The 16503-nt window shown below is 40.6% G+C and overlaps 1 protein-coding gene across 1 annotated transcript in view; it reads right to left on the reverse strand.

Annotated features, from left to right (window-relative positions):
- commd10 (COMM domain containing 10) overlaps window positions 1-16503 on the reverse strand; it is a 63894-nt gene that overhangs the window by 1472 nt on the left and 45919 nt on the right. The window lies entirely within an intron of this gene.

Genomic DNA, 16503 nt, shown 5'->3' on the forward strand with positions numbered 1-16503 from the left:
GAAACATTTGCATATGCATGGTGTGACTTTTAGAGCTAAAAACATTTCGATTCATTTGTCTACATTTTTGCTTTTACCAGCAGACAGGTGTAGTGTAATGTCACAAACAGCGGGTCACCCAGGGGAAGCTCATACAGCACACTGACGTGAGGTTAGCACACTGCAGACATTCAAGAAAGAAATGTGTGATTTGAGTAATGGGGAGCCTGTGCCACAGTAGATCTTTATGTCTAACAATGCCTCTGGCTCCTGTTATAGACTCAGGAGTGAAGTCATGTTAATGATGGATCACGAAAGTTAGAGGAGCTTTTGTTTTTTTATACATTAAATGATGCATTTTTCATCTGTGAAGCTGGAATATGAAACTAAGATACATGAACAGTCCAAGTTTGCCTTTAGTTTCATAAAGTTTATTACTTTATGTGCTAATTCTTAGGTTAACACTGGAGCCTTTTTTCTCTGCAGACTCTGTAGAAAACTATACAGAACCAAGGGCAACCATCACTGAACTACCGTCATCATTATCCCATCAGAAACTCAGACTCAACGATAATCCACCTATGTGAGCAGGCGTAATGGGGAGACACTTGATCAACGCCCATCACAGAGAAAATGAGAACAGCAGTTTTGTAGCCAACTAAAGTGCATTTATTGATGTTACCCTAAATGTACCAAACTCTGATCCAAGAAGGATAGCAGACAGGAGGGAAAAGACAGAATGAACAAGATAGACATGAAGGGAAAAAAAGGAATTAAATAAGTTCATGCTGAAAGGCAGTAAAACTAAATGTGGGTTTTCTGATTGTACACTCCCATCTAAAGCTCCACTCCCAGCAGTTCGGTGCTTGGAGACTAAACGGAGCTTGGGGGCTTGAAGCTAACTGGCTGGCTGGTTGGGTGGGTGGAGGGAGGCCATGTGTCATGGTAAATTAATGACAGAGATATTAATTAGAAGCTACATTAAAAGTCCATAAAAGAGAGAACAGAGGGCTGTTATCTCTTGTCAAAGCTCCCACTCGACAGCAGCTTCACAACACAAGGAAAATGTAGGACAGCCTTGAATTTAGCTACAGCTGAGGGAGCGCTGCAAGGACAGCCCAGCAGGTACTGAAACAACTAAATAAAGTGTTGTTACTGAGCGAGATAAAATGAAAAGAAGATGCACATCAAAGAAGATCTACGAGGTGATAAATCATTTCTCAGAGGAAAGACAGTTGCCGTTAGGAAATGATTTGATTTGAAGGAAAAAATTGTGCATGCAGTGAAATTAGTTGAATGATGAACACGTTTTGCTTCCAGTAGCATTAATCAGCCTCAATTCACGCAACTCCCTCCCATTGATCTCCACTGTGGCAAACACTATTATAATGAGCAGACTCCTGTGCTGCATAATAACTTATCTCGGTTAACAGTCTTTAAGTGTGCTCGGGTCACAGCAGCACCAGGAGACTTGGTGGAAAAGCAGAAATAAACACTTGTCAGCTGGCTGAGCTGCCTATTGTTTTCTGACAGAGGTAAGACAAGGGACAGCCAAAATGACGGTTGTATGTGTGTGACTGTGATCAAAACTAACCTATGAGAAAAAGCGTACAACAAACCGCAGTAACGCTTGGTGTCTTCATGTGAGACTGACACTGTGTTCTGATAAGATTTTCAAAAGACTGCTGTGTGTGTGTGTGTGTGTGTGTGTGTGTGTGTGTGTGTGTGTGTGTGTGTGTGTGTGTTTTATCTTGGAAAACGCATTCCTAAATGTGTATGTGTATGTCAGTGTGTGTTTGGCCCATCAAATTGTTCCTCAGGGTTGAGATTTTGCCAGGCAGTAACCCAACAAGGCTCTGACAGATCTGGGCTAACACTAATGGGGATAGGATGCATCATCCTTGTCATCACAGCCCTGTACAGCCCTAAAGTAGGCGCACGCACGCACACAGATATACATAAACGTTTCATCTGTCGTAGTGCTAAAAAACAGAAAACAGGATAAACCCATTAACATAATCACAGATTCACTTGCATCTGGTGTTCCATATGCACTACATGTTAAACCGTATATAGGCTAGACACTGAGGGAAACCCAAAGCATGAGGGAGAATGAACAAGCAAAGGCGTAAATTAGCAAATAAATGACCTATAAAGTCATAAAATAAATCAACAAAACTCCTTGAAATATATCCTTGAAATGTAGGACAAACTTTTCTTCTCTCAGTGCTAAAAGCTCTCAACAATGTCACTGGTACAATTCTCAAGATGAGTCAACAAAGTCACAGAGGATAAAGACTCTTTGGGGATTACAGCATAACTCACCATGAGGACACCCTGTTAATTCTTTAGTCTCTGGACACTTGAAGCAAAATTACAACATGCACATGATTTCCACAGCTCTGGCCTTCAGTGCTATCAGTAATAACAATGTTATGTCAGTTTCTCCAATCTGGATGTGTTGTTCGATAGCAGAGAAACAAAGACAGTGAGATATTAAATGGATGCACATTATAGGAAATGTTATTTAGAAGGGAAAAAAAGGTACCATTAACGAGGAAACTGACTGTAATGTCAATGTAACATCATTATGTAATAAATGGTTACTGATATTCTGGCTGTGTTCACTTGAACTTTTACTTTTAAATCGTGGTAGACAACCTGTCTAATTGGCAGCTTTAAAAACTGGACCCCAAACATCCACCAGATTCACCAAATTTTTTATTGCACAAAAATTGGGTTAAAATTCTGTTGTGATTATTATTATTTTCGTTATTTCATTTTTTATATATGCCTTTTATCCCCAGGACTGCCTTTTAATTCTTACAGGTACTGGAAACATTCCTCAGAGATTTTAGTCCATATGGACATGATAGCATCACACAGTTGCTGCAGATTTGTCAGCTTCACATCTATGATGCAAATCTCTCATTCCATCACATCTCACAGGCGCTCTTCTGACATCTGATGACTATGGGGGCTATTTGAATACAGCGAACTCACTGTCATGTACACGAAACCAGTTTAAAATGATTTTGAAGCTTTGTGACATGACACGTTATCCTGCTGGCAGCAGCCATCAGAAAATGGGTACACTGTGGTCATGAAGGGACATGATCAGAAACAGCAGTCAGGTAGGCTGTGGTGTTTAAACGATGCTCGGTTGGTACTAAAGGGCCAAAAGTGTACCGAGGAAATATCCCCTACATCATTACACTAACACCTGGCCAAACTGCAGGTACAGAGCAGGATGGATGCATGCTTTGGTTGTTGCTGTTTTTGGCAGATTCTGACCCTACCCCAGCAGAAATAAAGACTCATAAGACCACACACTGTTTTTCCAACCTTCTACTGGTCAGTTTTGGCGAGCCTAGGTGAACTGTATAACAATTTCCATTTCTTAGCTGACAACAATAGCACCCTTGAAGCAAACGAGCTCTAGTTGCTGCTATAGCCCATTTGCTTCAAGGTTCAACTGTTGTATTCAGAGATGCTCTTTCCCCTACTTTGTTTTGCAACAAGTGGTTATCTGAGTTATATCAGCTCGAAGAAGTATAGCCATTTTTCTCTGTTCCTCTTCGGCAATACAACCCTTTCTCTGAGAGATCTGCCACTCGCTGAAAATTTTCTCTTTTACCGTTTTCCCCTTCTGATGCTGGATTAGATATAAGCTATTTGTATTAAGGATAAACTGTGGCTGTTGCTCAGGAGGCAGAGCAGGTCATCTACTAATCGGAAGGTTGGCGTTTCGTTCCCTGGCTGATCCAGTCTGCATGCTAAATATCCTTGGGCATGATACTGTGAATGTGTGCAAATGTTAGACAGAAAGCACTTAAGCACAAAAAGGGCTTATATGAATGCATGAATGGGGTATGTTGTATAAAGAGCTTTGAGTCTTCGAGTAGAAATATATAAGAACCAGTTGCACAAGTGTACCTAATGAAGTGGCTGGTGAGTGTATGTAGTTTTCAGAGATGGATTTCTATGAACTTGCCACATACATTTGTTGCACCCAGGTGAGGAAACCTAGTATCTCCAGTCATCCCCTGACTTTGTATCCAGAGCTGCAAACACCAAATCTTTAAATCTTTCACAAATACACTGAAATATTTCAAAATTAGATGTTGGAATTCATCTCTTTTTCCACCAGCATGACATTTGTGATTCATAGTGCAGGTCTGGATGAACCTTAGATAAACTTCTTAGGGTGACCCGACTTTACTGGTCCATTGACTTTCCATCGAGTGTCACAATCAGGTCAAATAAATATCGGCATATTTGTATGACAGGTGTGTTTTCTTTATGACCTCAGAGAGTCACGAGTGTGAATGCAGACTCTGTCTTGTTCTAGTACAACCTGTTTACTCTTGGCCTTCTGAGTTTTTTGGGGTTTTTTTTGGCTTGTCATATTTTATTTTACAGATCTTAGTATTTCTGATCTGAGACATTACTCCGAGGAACACAACAAAATTTGACCATGACCTAAAACCTAAACCCAAACTGAAGCATTTTAAACAAGAATTTCCCCTTTAAATAAATATGAAATGGAAAAACACTACTCCTCCTGAAGCTCAGAGAGGCTACTGTCATCTAGACGAACAACGGGTAACTGCAGCACTGACGTTGAGAACAGAGCAATTTCGTGTTATTCAGCTTAAAGAGGTTTGTTGTATTCTTGAGTGTGTTCCAATTGATAAAGAAAACGACACTTTCAACAAATGGTGCTTTTATCTCATCAAGTTGTTACTGTGGCCAGTTCTAACAATTTTAAAGAGACTGTGGTGAACAACATGGAGCAGTAGCGGCTTTTAATTCACACGAGTTCATTGGAATGGGGCTAGGAGGACGCAAAAACGCACTCTTCATAAATTATTTGCTCCAGTACAATAAAGTAAAGCTTGGATTTGAAACACTTGTCAAAGGAGTGATTTTTTTCTTTCCTGAGTGCTACACAAAAACTGGATTTCTTACTTCTGACAAATATAAAACAAAGAAGGGCATGGTGGGAATAAGGAACGGGAGAGTGAGTACAACATGAAAAGAAAAATAGAATGACAAAAAAAGAGAGGATGGGAGAAATGAGCAGCATACTGAAAGAGTAGAGGACAAAGTGAAGAGTCTCAAAGACAGAATAGTATCTTAAAGGGCAAAAGAATTGTGATTATCTAAGAGAAGGTTCTTTGTGACAAACAAAAAAAACCTCTTCTATTACTTAAATCCAGAAATTTGCAAACCAGATATAAAAACACAGCTGTGGATAATTTCACGGAGAGCGATAGAGACTCAAAGCGGGCACTTTGTCAGCTGTCTGGTGGGTGAAGCAATCTTAAAATATGCATGGCAGGGTCGATACCAGACAGACACGATGTGAAGCAAATCAGACTCAAGTGTTGAATACAAGTGACAATCAATCTTCTGCAGAATAGTTAAATGATATGTGTGGCCGTGTGAAGGGGCATCACAGTGGTGCCGCGGTGAACACTGTCACCTCACAGCAAAACAATTTTCATGTTTGATTGAGAGCCTTTCTGCGTGGAGTCTGCGTGCCGTCCCTGTGCCCGTACAGGTTAATTGACCATAACCTCGAGTGTGAGTGAGAAGGGTTTGTACTCTCGCATTTTTGGAAGATTGTTTGCAAATTTAAAGTTAGGTTCTCAGAACAGCAGTTTTTTTGTGTTTGTGTGTCTATTTTCAAGGCACATTCTGTGAAGTTCAGGGTTGACAGCACTCACAGTCCTCTGTGCAAAAACATGCTCACTGTACAGCTTTGTTTTGCTGCTGCGCTCACGACAGTTTCAGCTGAAAATAGTTGTGAAATACGACTGCGCTCGTCTGTATCACTTCTCAAGAAGTGGCGGCATTTACAATACAAACACTGTCCTGTCACGTCTGAGGTGAAACTAATCCTAACTGTGACTAACCTAATTATTTTGATCTACTGAACAAAATACTTTTTAACCTTCTAAAAACAAGCTGTTTTCAAAAAAAGCCCCTAAACAAACAAGGTCATTAGAGATTCCAGTGCCTGTGAACACAGACCCTTAAATTTTTCTGCAAGATGAATTCACGAGTTATTTTTTTTAATTCTGGTGCAGCGATCATCACGTGATTACTTTCTGTAACTTCTCAGCCTGCCTCTGTCTCTGTGTGTGTAGAAGCAACCAGCTGTGCCATAGACATGACAGTTGGGAAAGAAAAAGCATTTCCCCAGATAAGCGTTTTCCCTCTGGGGCACCCAGATACCCATGTGGAAGGTTTTTAACATGAAACTTGGCATATCTTCCAGAAATGATGTCACATTCATGAGAGGTCTTAATTAGCAGAAAAAAAAACATGAAGGTTGTGAAAAATTAAAAAGAAAAGACTCATCCTCTTGGTATTTACACAAACTGTAAAGAGTAATAAAATATTTTTAGGCCTTGATATGTCCCACATGTTTATGGCAACTGACATAAATGATTTAAGAAGTTTTGAAGCCACTGATTCTGACAGATTTTGAGAGCATTAAAGTTGAAATATTTAGCACGAAAAAATGTTTTGCAGTTCATCTCAACCAAAACAAATGTGATGCAAAAGTTTTAATGAAAAACTTTCGAATAAAAGCGCTATTAACCTGCCTTTCTGGTTCCTTTAATACGACACAAGAAAGAAAGAGTTGCTCTAATTTCACCAGCTGAAGAGCTCTGCAGTAAGAGGATACGGTACAATCTCTATGACTTTGCTGCATTACAAGTTTTCTGTGACTATGAGCTCTTTCAAAGTTTGTTCAATCGGCAGACTCTCTGTTGACTTTTCCAGACAAAGAAATCTCTACTCTGAAAGACAAATAGATAGATAGAAAGGGAGATGGATTATGCAGGAGGTTAAGCTGTTGGATTTTCCAGGCCCTATTCTCACCACACACACACACACACACACACACACTTGTAATTAGTGACCATCTTTTGATGGGAATACACCAGCTGTGACACCGGTGAGCTCTTGGACCTCAACTGCTGTGGAAAATATTATATTTTAATATACATAAAATGATTTAAAAACATTTAAAAAACTACAGTGGCCTTGAGAGGTCAAACACATTGCAGCGTAAGAAAACACCCGCAAATAGAACAATGCTGGAAAAACCTTGCGATACACAGCGGAAATGATTAGGGAAGATAATGATGCTACAGACACTCTGTAAATGGCAGAAACTGAAATATGTGAAAGATTACACTGAAACACACTTAAAAGAAGTGGAGGATTCATCGGTACTGTGAGGGGGAAAATATGGACGTTAATGTGTGTTCTTATTGCTTTATTCAGATAATACTGTAGTTACAGGCAGCTGCTCCAGCTCAGTGTTGACTCCTCTAAATCACTTCTTTTTTTCTGTTAATTTGCTGGTCTTTTCTTCAGTTTCAGTGCGTTTGACCTAAGTTAAGATGACCATGGGATCGTTGCCTGTCCCACAAGGCTGTGAAAAAAAATGTAGGTACTCAATAAAACGAATTGATATTAAAAATTACTATTGGATTAGGTATGCATTGGTAACAGCAATAGTCCCGTCTTCACCTCCTCCAGTTAAACGACTTATAACCAGCATGTTTGCAGACTGGCAGGCACTCACAGTGGAAGTAGTTTACACCTCGTTAAGCCCCAATAACCCAGGTTTAGATAGTGACCTAGTAGCAACCCAAAATCCTTGCGATGTCCGGTAATTGCTAAATGACCAAAATAAAAATTTACATTTCCTAGCTTATTTTCCATTTGCGGTTGGTGTGTTGGAATACACATTTTTCCCTAGCGACCATTGGTTGCCAACCCGTCACTAGGCCTGAGTGCTCCGGGCTTTACTCAGTACTCAGACCAGATCCATCTTCAGACTTTAACTTCATTTGAAACCACAGCTGTAAAATTTGGGCTTTGCATAACTAGCGCTGTTATTGTGTTGACAAACTATCTGGACAGACCGACATAAAAACATCTGCCAAAGTGCTCAAAACCCTCTTTGTCCTTCTTTGCCCCTCCAGGGCCAGACTTTGTCGAGATGACACACAGACACACAAGGTGAAAACAATACAAGCTTTGCTTTGGCGGGTGGTTACAAATACACCCTTCCCTTTCCTGGTTGCTATACGGTATTTTAAAATACACATATGCTCTTTGTTTCAGCTTGGCTTCACTGAACATACAGAGCATTAACAAAAAAAACAAAAAGGAGCAACAATGGAATGAGCGTTGGTTTATCTTATTCTTGTGGCTCCAAGTTGTCTTTATGCTTGACTGCCGTCCTGTCTCTCTGTAGCCAGTTTACAGTAAGTCCTCTATACACCCCTGTTTATCAGTTAGCCTAAAGTGCACGCATCACTGCAAACCTGTCTGCTTCTCTGTGTTCGTGCAAGCCAAATTTCACAAGCTCTACCTGGCGTCTCTGTTTCTTTCCGTCATCTTGCTGAAGGGTGATCAGCAGGAGTTACTGAAAGAGGATACGCTCGTCTTTCACTGTGCATGCAGACAGGTGATAAAACTGTGGCATAAAGACTGAGTGGCATTTAGGAGAAAACAGCAATTACATCAAACACGCAGGAATCTCATCATGGTTGATGTACTTAATAAAGTTGCATACTAAAACTTCCTTTAATATCCAAATTAACAAACAAAACTCATCTGTTGCATCACAGCAAAAAAACAAAGTCAAAATCAAGTGTGAGCCTAGTTTATTTATATATAAGAGTGCTTTTGGTTTGTTTGGTGGCGCATGTGTTTCCATGTACATGGTTGTAAAGGCGCAAAGCTGTCTGTCACTAACAACTCAAATACTGGCAGGTGTGCTGACAAAACAGTCTTTAAACCTCTCAAACATTTTTGTTGTTTGCAGCACAGCCACAGGTGTGCTACATCCTGTTTCATGCCACGAGTGCTTCTGTCAATGTGTCTATCTCATCAACACTTCTGAGATTTGCCTAGATTGCAGCCACCTGATTCACCTTGTTGGATGAAGAACTCAGGTGGGAAAATCAGAGACAGGTCAAAGTTGCAGCTGAGGAGAAAAACTAATTTGTTTAAGCATTATACTGTGCTGGGGAGCTTTAAACTCATTATAGCACACCAATCAAACAAAATGTAATGTATCATAAATCTAACATGTGCTGTAACTACATTTTCGGAACAAGCACAGGGTGCCATAATAAGACAATTACAAAATGGTGACTACTGACCCTTAAAACTTCCAAAATGTCATGATCTATTAGAGCCAGCATTTCTCAAATTAAGGCATGTTGCTGGGTATTCCCTCAGCCAGTTAGTGGACAGGCACAATACATGGTATTAGTATTCAGAAGGTTTTTTGGGGTAAATTTGCAAGTAAATGGTCACTACTGATTACAAGACGTAATTAATACAAAGATGTTTCTACTCAAGAACTCCACCCAGTGAACTGAAAACTGCCCACAGGTTACAGATTATAGAATTATCCTATCCTAGCATCCAACATTTGCACTATTTTTGCGTTAACAAAAGTGCTACCTACATAGAACTTCAATAAAGTATGACATCCTATCTCTGCAAAACCACAAGACAATTACCTGCTTTTTTGTTTTGCTATTACTTGCAAAAAGGGCGACAAGGTTAAAGATTGTTTCATCTCCCTGAGCCGTCAGTGTCTGACATTTTTGTCCTCACATACACCACCATTAGGCAAAGATCAGAGTAGTTCAGTGCTCTTCAGTGCTCTGATCTAACTTTCGTTTTAGATATCTGATTGCCAGAAAAGTGAGTCGAAAACACTGAAATACTGGTATTATTTTAACTTTTTTATTTTATATTGTAGTAGTAAAATGCACAAATAATAATAGAACTGTGAAAAGCACATTTTCAGTAACATTAAATCTTTCTTTTAAAAACATACAGTGTAACAGTACACAATAGCTCTTATGTTCAGAAATGTAAAAAAACAGAAATCACCAGCTCAATAATTAACCATGTTTAATCTTCCCATGACCCATTGAGACCATAGCCATTGAGAAAAAGCAGTCTATAGGAGCCACATATGCTCTGTGCATAAATGCTGAAAGAGGGGCAACCATTAACTGGTATCCACTCTACAACACTGCCCTGTAGCCATCACACAGTGACAGACATGGAACCTCAAAACGTCAGCCATTCACCAAAAGCCCGTTGAGTGCAACAAATAAGAGCTGTCAAAGCCAAACACTAGAAACTGTCAATCACCTCTGGTATTTATAACAGAAACGGGCACGAGCAGATATGCGCGTACACGTGCACTCCCCACACAAATACACAGAGAAGAAAAGTTATTTTCCAAAGCTCTGTCAGACTTATGACATACAATAGATGACATGATGGAAAACCCATCCTGCAAACGGTAAGTCAGGGGCCTTCTGAAAACATGTAATGGGGCCAACACGTCACTCAGACTTTCTAATTTCTTTGATTTGGAAAAAAAAAGAAGAAAAAAAAAAAGCATCGAGCAATAAACTGGCCCACTGACTTTATCCCTCTTAATATTTTCTTCCTTTTCCAACTGTCCTTTTGATAAAACCCTCATTTTCTCTAAACTCTGAAAACCACGGGGAGTAACTAAAAGCATAGAAGAGTGTAGTGCACGTCAGGGGAGACAGTGGGAATTTTGACGACAATAAAAAGATAAATAAAGAAGGCAACACAATAAACAAACTGTAGCTCTTGTTTTGGTATGAAGACAAGAGGAAGCAGCAGGTTCTAAGCCCAGCGGGTAGGATTCCTGAAAGCACACCAGGACACACACATCTCTAACTAGCCCCCACGACAACAAACAAAACATAACACATATATTATAGCCTCGTGGGGACATATATACACAAGCATGCATGGGTACAAAAGCTCACCCACCCAATAACACAAACAATAACCATATACATATTTAGGAGGAAGTAACATAGAAGAGTTGCTTTTATGTTAAAATGCTATAAAAAGCACCGTTTGTTTGCATGTACACTAACACATCAATTACCCTCTGGATGTTATATTAGGCCATTTATTATTTAAAAGCAGTTGCTGCAATGATACAAATAAATAATTAATATTTTCCGTGTTGGTCTGGGTGAATATGTCAGTGGCCATTAATTTCTGATGAAGGACACCTGCTAAGTGGTTCCAGTTAAGCTGTCTGTTCATTGTTCTTGATTAATGGGTAGCCTCTATCTAAAGTAGGTTAAAGTTTGCCACCGTGTTACAACAGTTAGCGAGTTAACCAGACGATACCAAATTAAATAATTCACATGAAGCACGGTCTAGAACAACGCTCACAACTGTCAGAGATCAGTTTTTTTGTTCTTATCGTAACACCACGCATTACACTGTAGAATCCTACGTCAAGGTCTTGGAGCAGCTGCTCCCTGAATTTCCTCCTGATGAAACATCTGCTTGAAAGATTGGGAAGTCCTGTGTTCAGAAAGCCGAGCGAGTTTCTGCCCACTTCCACCAGGAAATTCTTACCCAACTTCAAAACGTTGGCTCAGGTGGCACTAAAACTAATTCTCGTTTTGAGTGGGGCAGTAAAGCCTAAACTCATAGTTTAGAAATTATAAATTAAACTGGACATGAAAAGTCCAAAACTTGAAAGCAAATGACAATCACCTCTGTAGGCAACCTCTTTCAAGTAAGCATCTACTTCAAGTCTTTCTTTTTTATCAAAACTGCTTGTTTAAGCACAAAGACTGTGGTGTTTTAGTAACATGGGGGAAAAAATCATCTGCTTTCATGTGATGCCTCATTTTCATCTCTTCTGTCTATCCCCTTACAAATGCACACTCTGTTCTCCATCTATCCATTTTCTTTCGCTTATCAGGGTTTCTGAGAGGCTGGACCTATCCCAGCTGTCATGGGGTGGGGTGCAGCCTGGACTGGTCACCAAAGAGACAGACAACCATTCATGCTCGCATTCACATTTACGGTCCATTTAGAATCATCAGAGATTATTAGGAGAGCATGTAAACTGCACACAGAGTTGGAGCTGGTAGATTTTAACCCAGGACCCCACTTACTGGGCCATGACAGTCCTAACCGCCACACCACTGTTCCACTAATGCGCATATCTTTATACTCTGTCTGCTATGTTGGTTATTATTGTGATTGTTTCTTTTAAACTACTTCAAGTATACAAGAATTGGGATGCAACTAATAAAACAATAAAACTGTGAAATGTGCAGTTAATACACCGAGAGTCCTTCTAGCACATAGAAATGAAGCATGTCCCCTATGAAAAACTGCACTGCCGACGCTCTGAATGTGAAACTACAGGAGTTTAAAACTGCTGTGCACTCCAACAAGTCAGATAAAAAGTACAGTGTTACCAACCTACTCTTCTAGTAACCATAGTTTAACTAGATTTAATGTCAAGACTAGAAACGAGGTGTTTAAAGCCAGACAAGTGCGTTACATTATAAGTGGTGAAGAGACCAACCTCCACCCCTCAAACCTCCCTGCATCTCTTTCTATCAGTGCATCCCTCTGCCGGGTTACAAAAATGTTGTTTGACATCCAACTGTTTTTTTGGCTCTGCCTGACAGGATGGGCAAGTGAGCAAACCATCTTTCATCCTCCACAGAGATGGAGTCAGCCTGGTGCACAGTCAACAAACTAAGAATCATAAAAACTAGACTAACGCCCACAAGGAAAACCCAAGAGGCTTTTCTGTTTGAAAAGTCTAATGATCTGCTCAAATCTGATACAATCTTTAAGAAATATCACGTCACGTACACATAATGTCTCTTGATATAAAAAACATGACAGGCTTAGACTAAATATTGTCTCCTCCACCCCTAAACCTATGAAATATCCTTATTATTTAACACCTTAGGCATTTACCCAAACCCCAACATTCAAAGCAATGCTTCGGGTCAGCCCTCTGACACAGGCCCAGAGAGCTATCAGATAATGTCAAGGCATTAATGTGAGGGCAGCCTGCAGGCTCACTGGCCCCCATCACTGTGGGAGAGATGAGCACAGAGTCGTGGCTTGTCATATTCCAATGTGCCAACAAGCAGTACCCACCATGGCCAGCTGACAGCTGACTAACAACCTGCTTCATAGGTCACTCAGTTTTCTAGTTTTTAGTCTTACTCAATGCAAGATTATGTTAATTTTGTAAATTATGGTTCCTGTTATTGTCAGAAAGGAGGATGAAGCAACTTTAGGGTTGGTCGACCTGCAGATTGACAAGTTGCTACCACGCGGGCATGCAGTGTCCCTCAGTTTCTTAGTCACCTCTACCACTTACTCGTCATGACTAGTTTCAAAAGCGCTCAGCTAAATGCTTTAAAAAGTTATCTGAATAACAAATGGGTGATGTCACAATTGCCAGGACCTGCCAACACATTTGCATGTTCTAAATATTTACTTAATGTATTTTAACTAGGAATATATTTAATTTAACTACCTAAAATGTACTTTTAGCTGTTATTGTCAGCTAAGTAGTTCTGACGCAGGTTATTATTGTTCCAAATAACTGGCAGCCAAGTTGGTATCAGCTGAGCTTTGAACATCTCCTGTGGTAAACCCAGTTAGAAAGCGTCGCACACACAAATCACAAGTTTGCAGACTCACAGAGATACATCACTGCTAGTACGTGACCTCCTTCCTGTCACACATGCCATGTGGTTTCACAATCACTGCCCTCAGATTGCAGTAGCATGAGGTGAGGTTTTGCTCCGTCTCCTTCTTCCTGTTGAGGTAATTTCTGCCTCCCTGTCCCGCTTTCATCTTTCCCCCATCTCTCACTGGCAAGAAACACTACCCTTTCTTGATGTATGCTTTTTTTCTTTATCTCTGTAACTTCGCCTCATCTCCTGTCTTGCCTTGCATTAAGTGACGTCTTGTTATAAACAGCCCATCAGTGAGCTGTCCATCCGTAACCCGCCCGTGGACTGACATTTATTTGGAGTCAGCTTTGCCTGCAGTCTCCCTGCCTCGTTCTGCATCCCCACATGAATACAGAGAACCAATTAGAGAAAGAACAGGGCATATGTAACGTCTACATGCTCAGAGAGGTTAAGCCACATACACAAACAGATATCTAAACAGAGACAGCAGACAGATGGAGGAATGGACAGAGAAGAAGAGGAGAAGGGGACAGAGAGCAGATGAAAGAAGATGGGAGTAGATGAGAAAGAAAAGGGTGCAGGGGAGGATTTGAATGAACCTCAATAAATAGAGAAATAGAAATACTACCTACGGTGCTAAATGGCTGCTGCAACAAAGGCAGAGAACGGAAACACACTAGCTAAATAAACACACAGCACCTTTATTCAAGAGATTAAAAACACTGGGAGACTGCAGACAAGTAAATTGTGCAGCAAACTCTCATTCAGCAATGATGAGTCTTGACATTTACCATGAGCAGCAGGAAGCAGCTCCTGGGGCTATACAAATAATGTCCTCAGTGGTGGACTGAATAGAACGAGGGATATTTTGCCTATTGGTTTAGTCCCACATGGATGAGGTCACCTATGTCCTGCCTGTCCAGTTTCGGTGTTTGTGCTTGTTCCTTATTTGTTTTTGTGTGTGTGTGTACAGTCCACCACATCCTGTGTTGTGGCTAGAGACAATGGGACATGACTAGGTTTCCACATCCGCCTCTTGAACCTTCGCATGCTATGCAGCAAAACACAGCGCAACACAAACACAAACACAAGTGACTTATTGATGATGAGCTCCATGTGACGGATTAATTTAGGCATGAATCACACTCGGACGAGGCAGGGAGACACAGAAAGAAATAAACTCCAGTTAGGTATGACATCTGGAACAAACATTGTTCTGTCTGCCTTAACCGTACACGAACAGGCCTTCACTTTGAAAAAGTTCCTTCTGAGCCTAAAAGATCAGAAATGCAACACAGAAAGTTTATTGCAGGCACAAGTTGAGAGACTGTTTGCATTCCTTACAGCCATCACATTATCTCCCCCTGAACAAGCAAAGACTTTTCTATTACACATACATTTTCTTCCACATGTGCAACTTTGATCACGTACCTTGCAGAAGTCTAATGCCTTCAGAGTAAATCTCCCACTTTGAAAAGGATTCTGTGATCAGCTTTTTTACCTAAATTATGAGGTTTAAGAATGTAAAATTTTAATCTAGGTTTCCAGTGACAGCCTTTGAAAATATATGGTCATTGAACTTTAATTAAAATCCCTACATACGCCGTTTACTCGCCAGCGTTTTTCCTTAATACTCCTCTTCTCGGGACGGTATAAGCAAAAGTGCTGACTGATACGTTGTGTTTTCATCATAATCGAGCTATGAAAACACATCACAAAAGACTGCCTGAAATGCAGTGAACTGGAAAAGTTATTTTAGTTACCTGTCTCATACAGCCATGCAACCTCGTGCAGGATCATTTAATTTCTTTGCGTTGGGATAGACTGTTTAATGTCTGAGGTTTCTGTAAGCACTATTAAAGCAGAGACACACACAGGAACAATATACCTAATATGGATACTTCTATTTTATTACCAACTATTATCACCACGTTGAAAAATATTATCAGTGGAAGCCACTTGATCAGTGAATTCTCTGCTAAAGGCAGTGCCAATCCTAACGCTGTATCTCAAAAGTTTAACGAAAGTGATGCCAACACACACAAAAATTGATTTAGACTTCTGTGGGAAATCTACATCTTCACTCACGTAGTAACCGGACACTTCTTATATGCCTACACTGCAACCTTCTACACCATGCAAGTTGTAATGGTATGTGTCGACCCAATGTGTAGTTACATTTCTCTGGAGGTGCACATCAGGTTACGTAGAAGGTTGTTGTGTAGGGTTAAAATGGGCTTCTGGTTATGGCGTAAGTTTTTATGACTTGTTTTGGCTCATTGCACTGACCAGAGGAAAACAGGCAGAATTTACATGGATGCTGAGATAATAGTCTAACCACACAGTCAGTGTAATGCCTGAGAAAAGAGTGTACAGAGGGACACAAAGACAAACAGAAAGAGACAGACAGGCAGCAACAGTGGAGCTGGGTCTGAGAGAGAACAGTGCAGCACCTGCCAGAGGTCATTTGTCAGGCCATTAGGTTCACCAGTTAATGCAATAAAGGAATAATAACAAATTCCCCTGTAATGTCCAACACAGAGACTGGCTGTTAGTGTGGAGTCCTTTTTCACCCACCACTTCACATCCTACACACATATGAATACATGTACACACACACACACACGCACACACACACACACAAGCACTGTCTTTTCTTTCTGGGTTTCTTTCTTTCTTGCACGCATACACACAGAGCTGACAGTCTCTAGGTGGGCAAGGGTGGGATTTTCACACGCCTCACTCCCCAGAGCACATTCAGTACAGTACAGAGCGTGGCAGCAGGACATACACACAAAGGCTGGGATTGTCGGCACCCCATAAGCCACTCACTGAACTAGAATGACAGAAACACACTGAAGCAAGGATGCACACACATACACAGGCTCCTTGGGGGCATGCCTGAACACACACACACACACACACACACACACACACACAC

This window comes from Pundamilia nyererei, unplaced genomic scaffold (assembly GCF_000239375.1).
Source record: "Pundamilia nyererei isolate P.nyererei 1_Seehausen unplaced genomic scaffold, PunNye1.0 scaffold00113, whole genome shotgun sequence".
NCBI classification, from domain to species: domain Eukaryota; kingdom Metazoa; phylum Chordata; class Actinopteri; order Cichliformes; family Cichlidae; genus Pundamilia; species Pundamilia nyererei.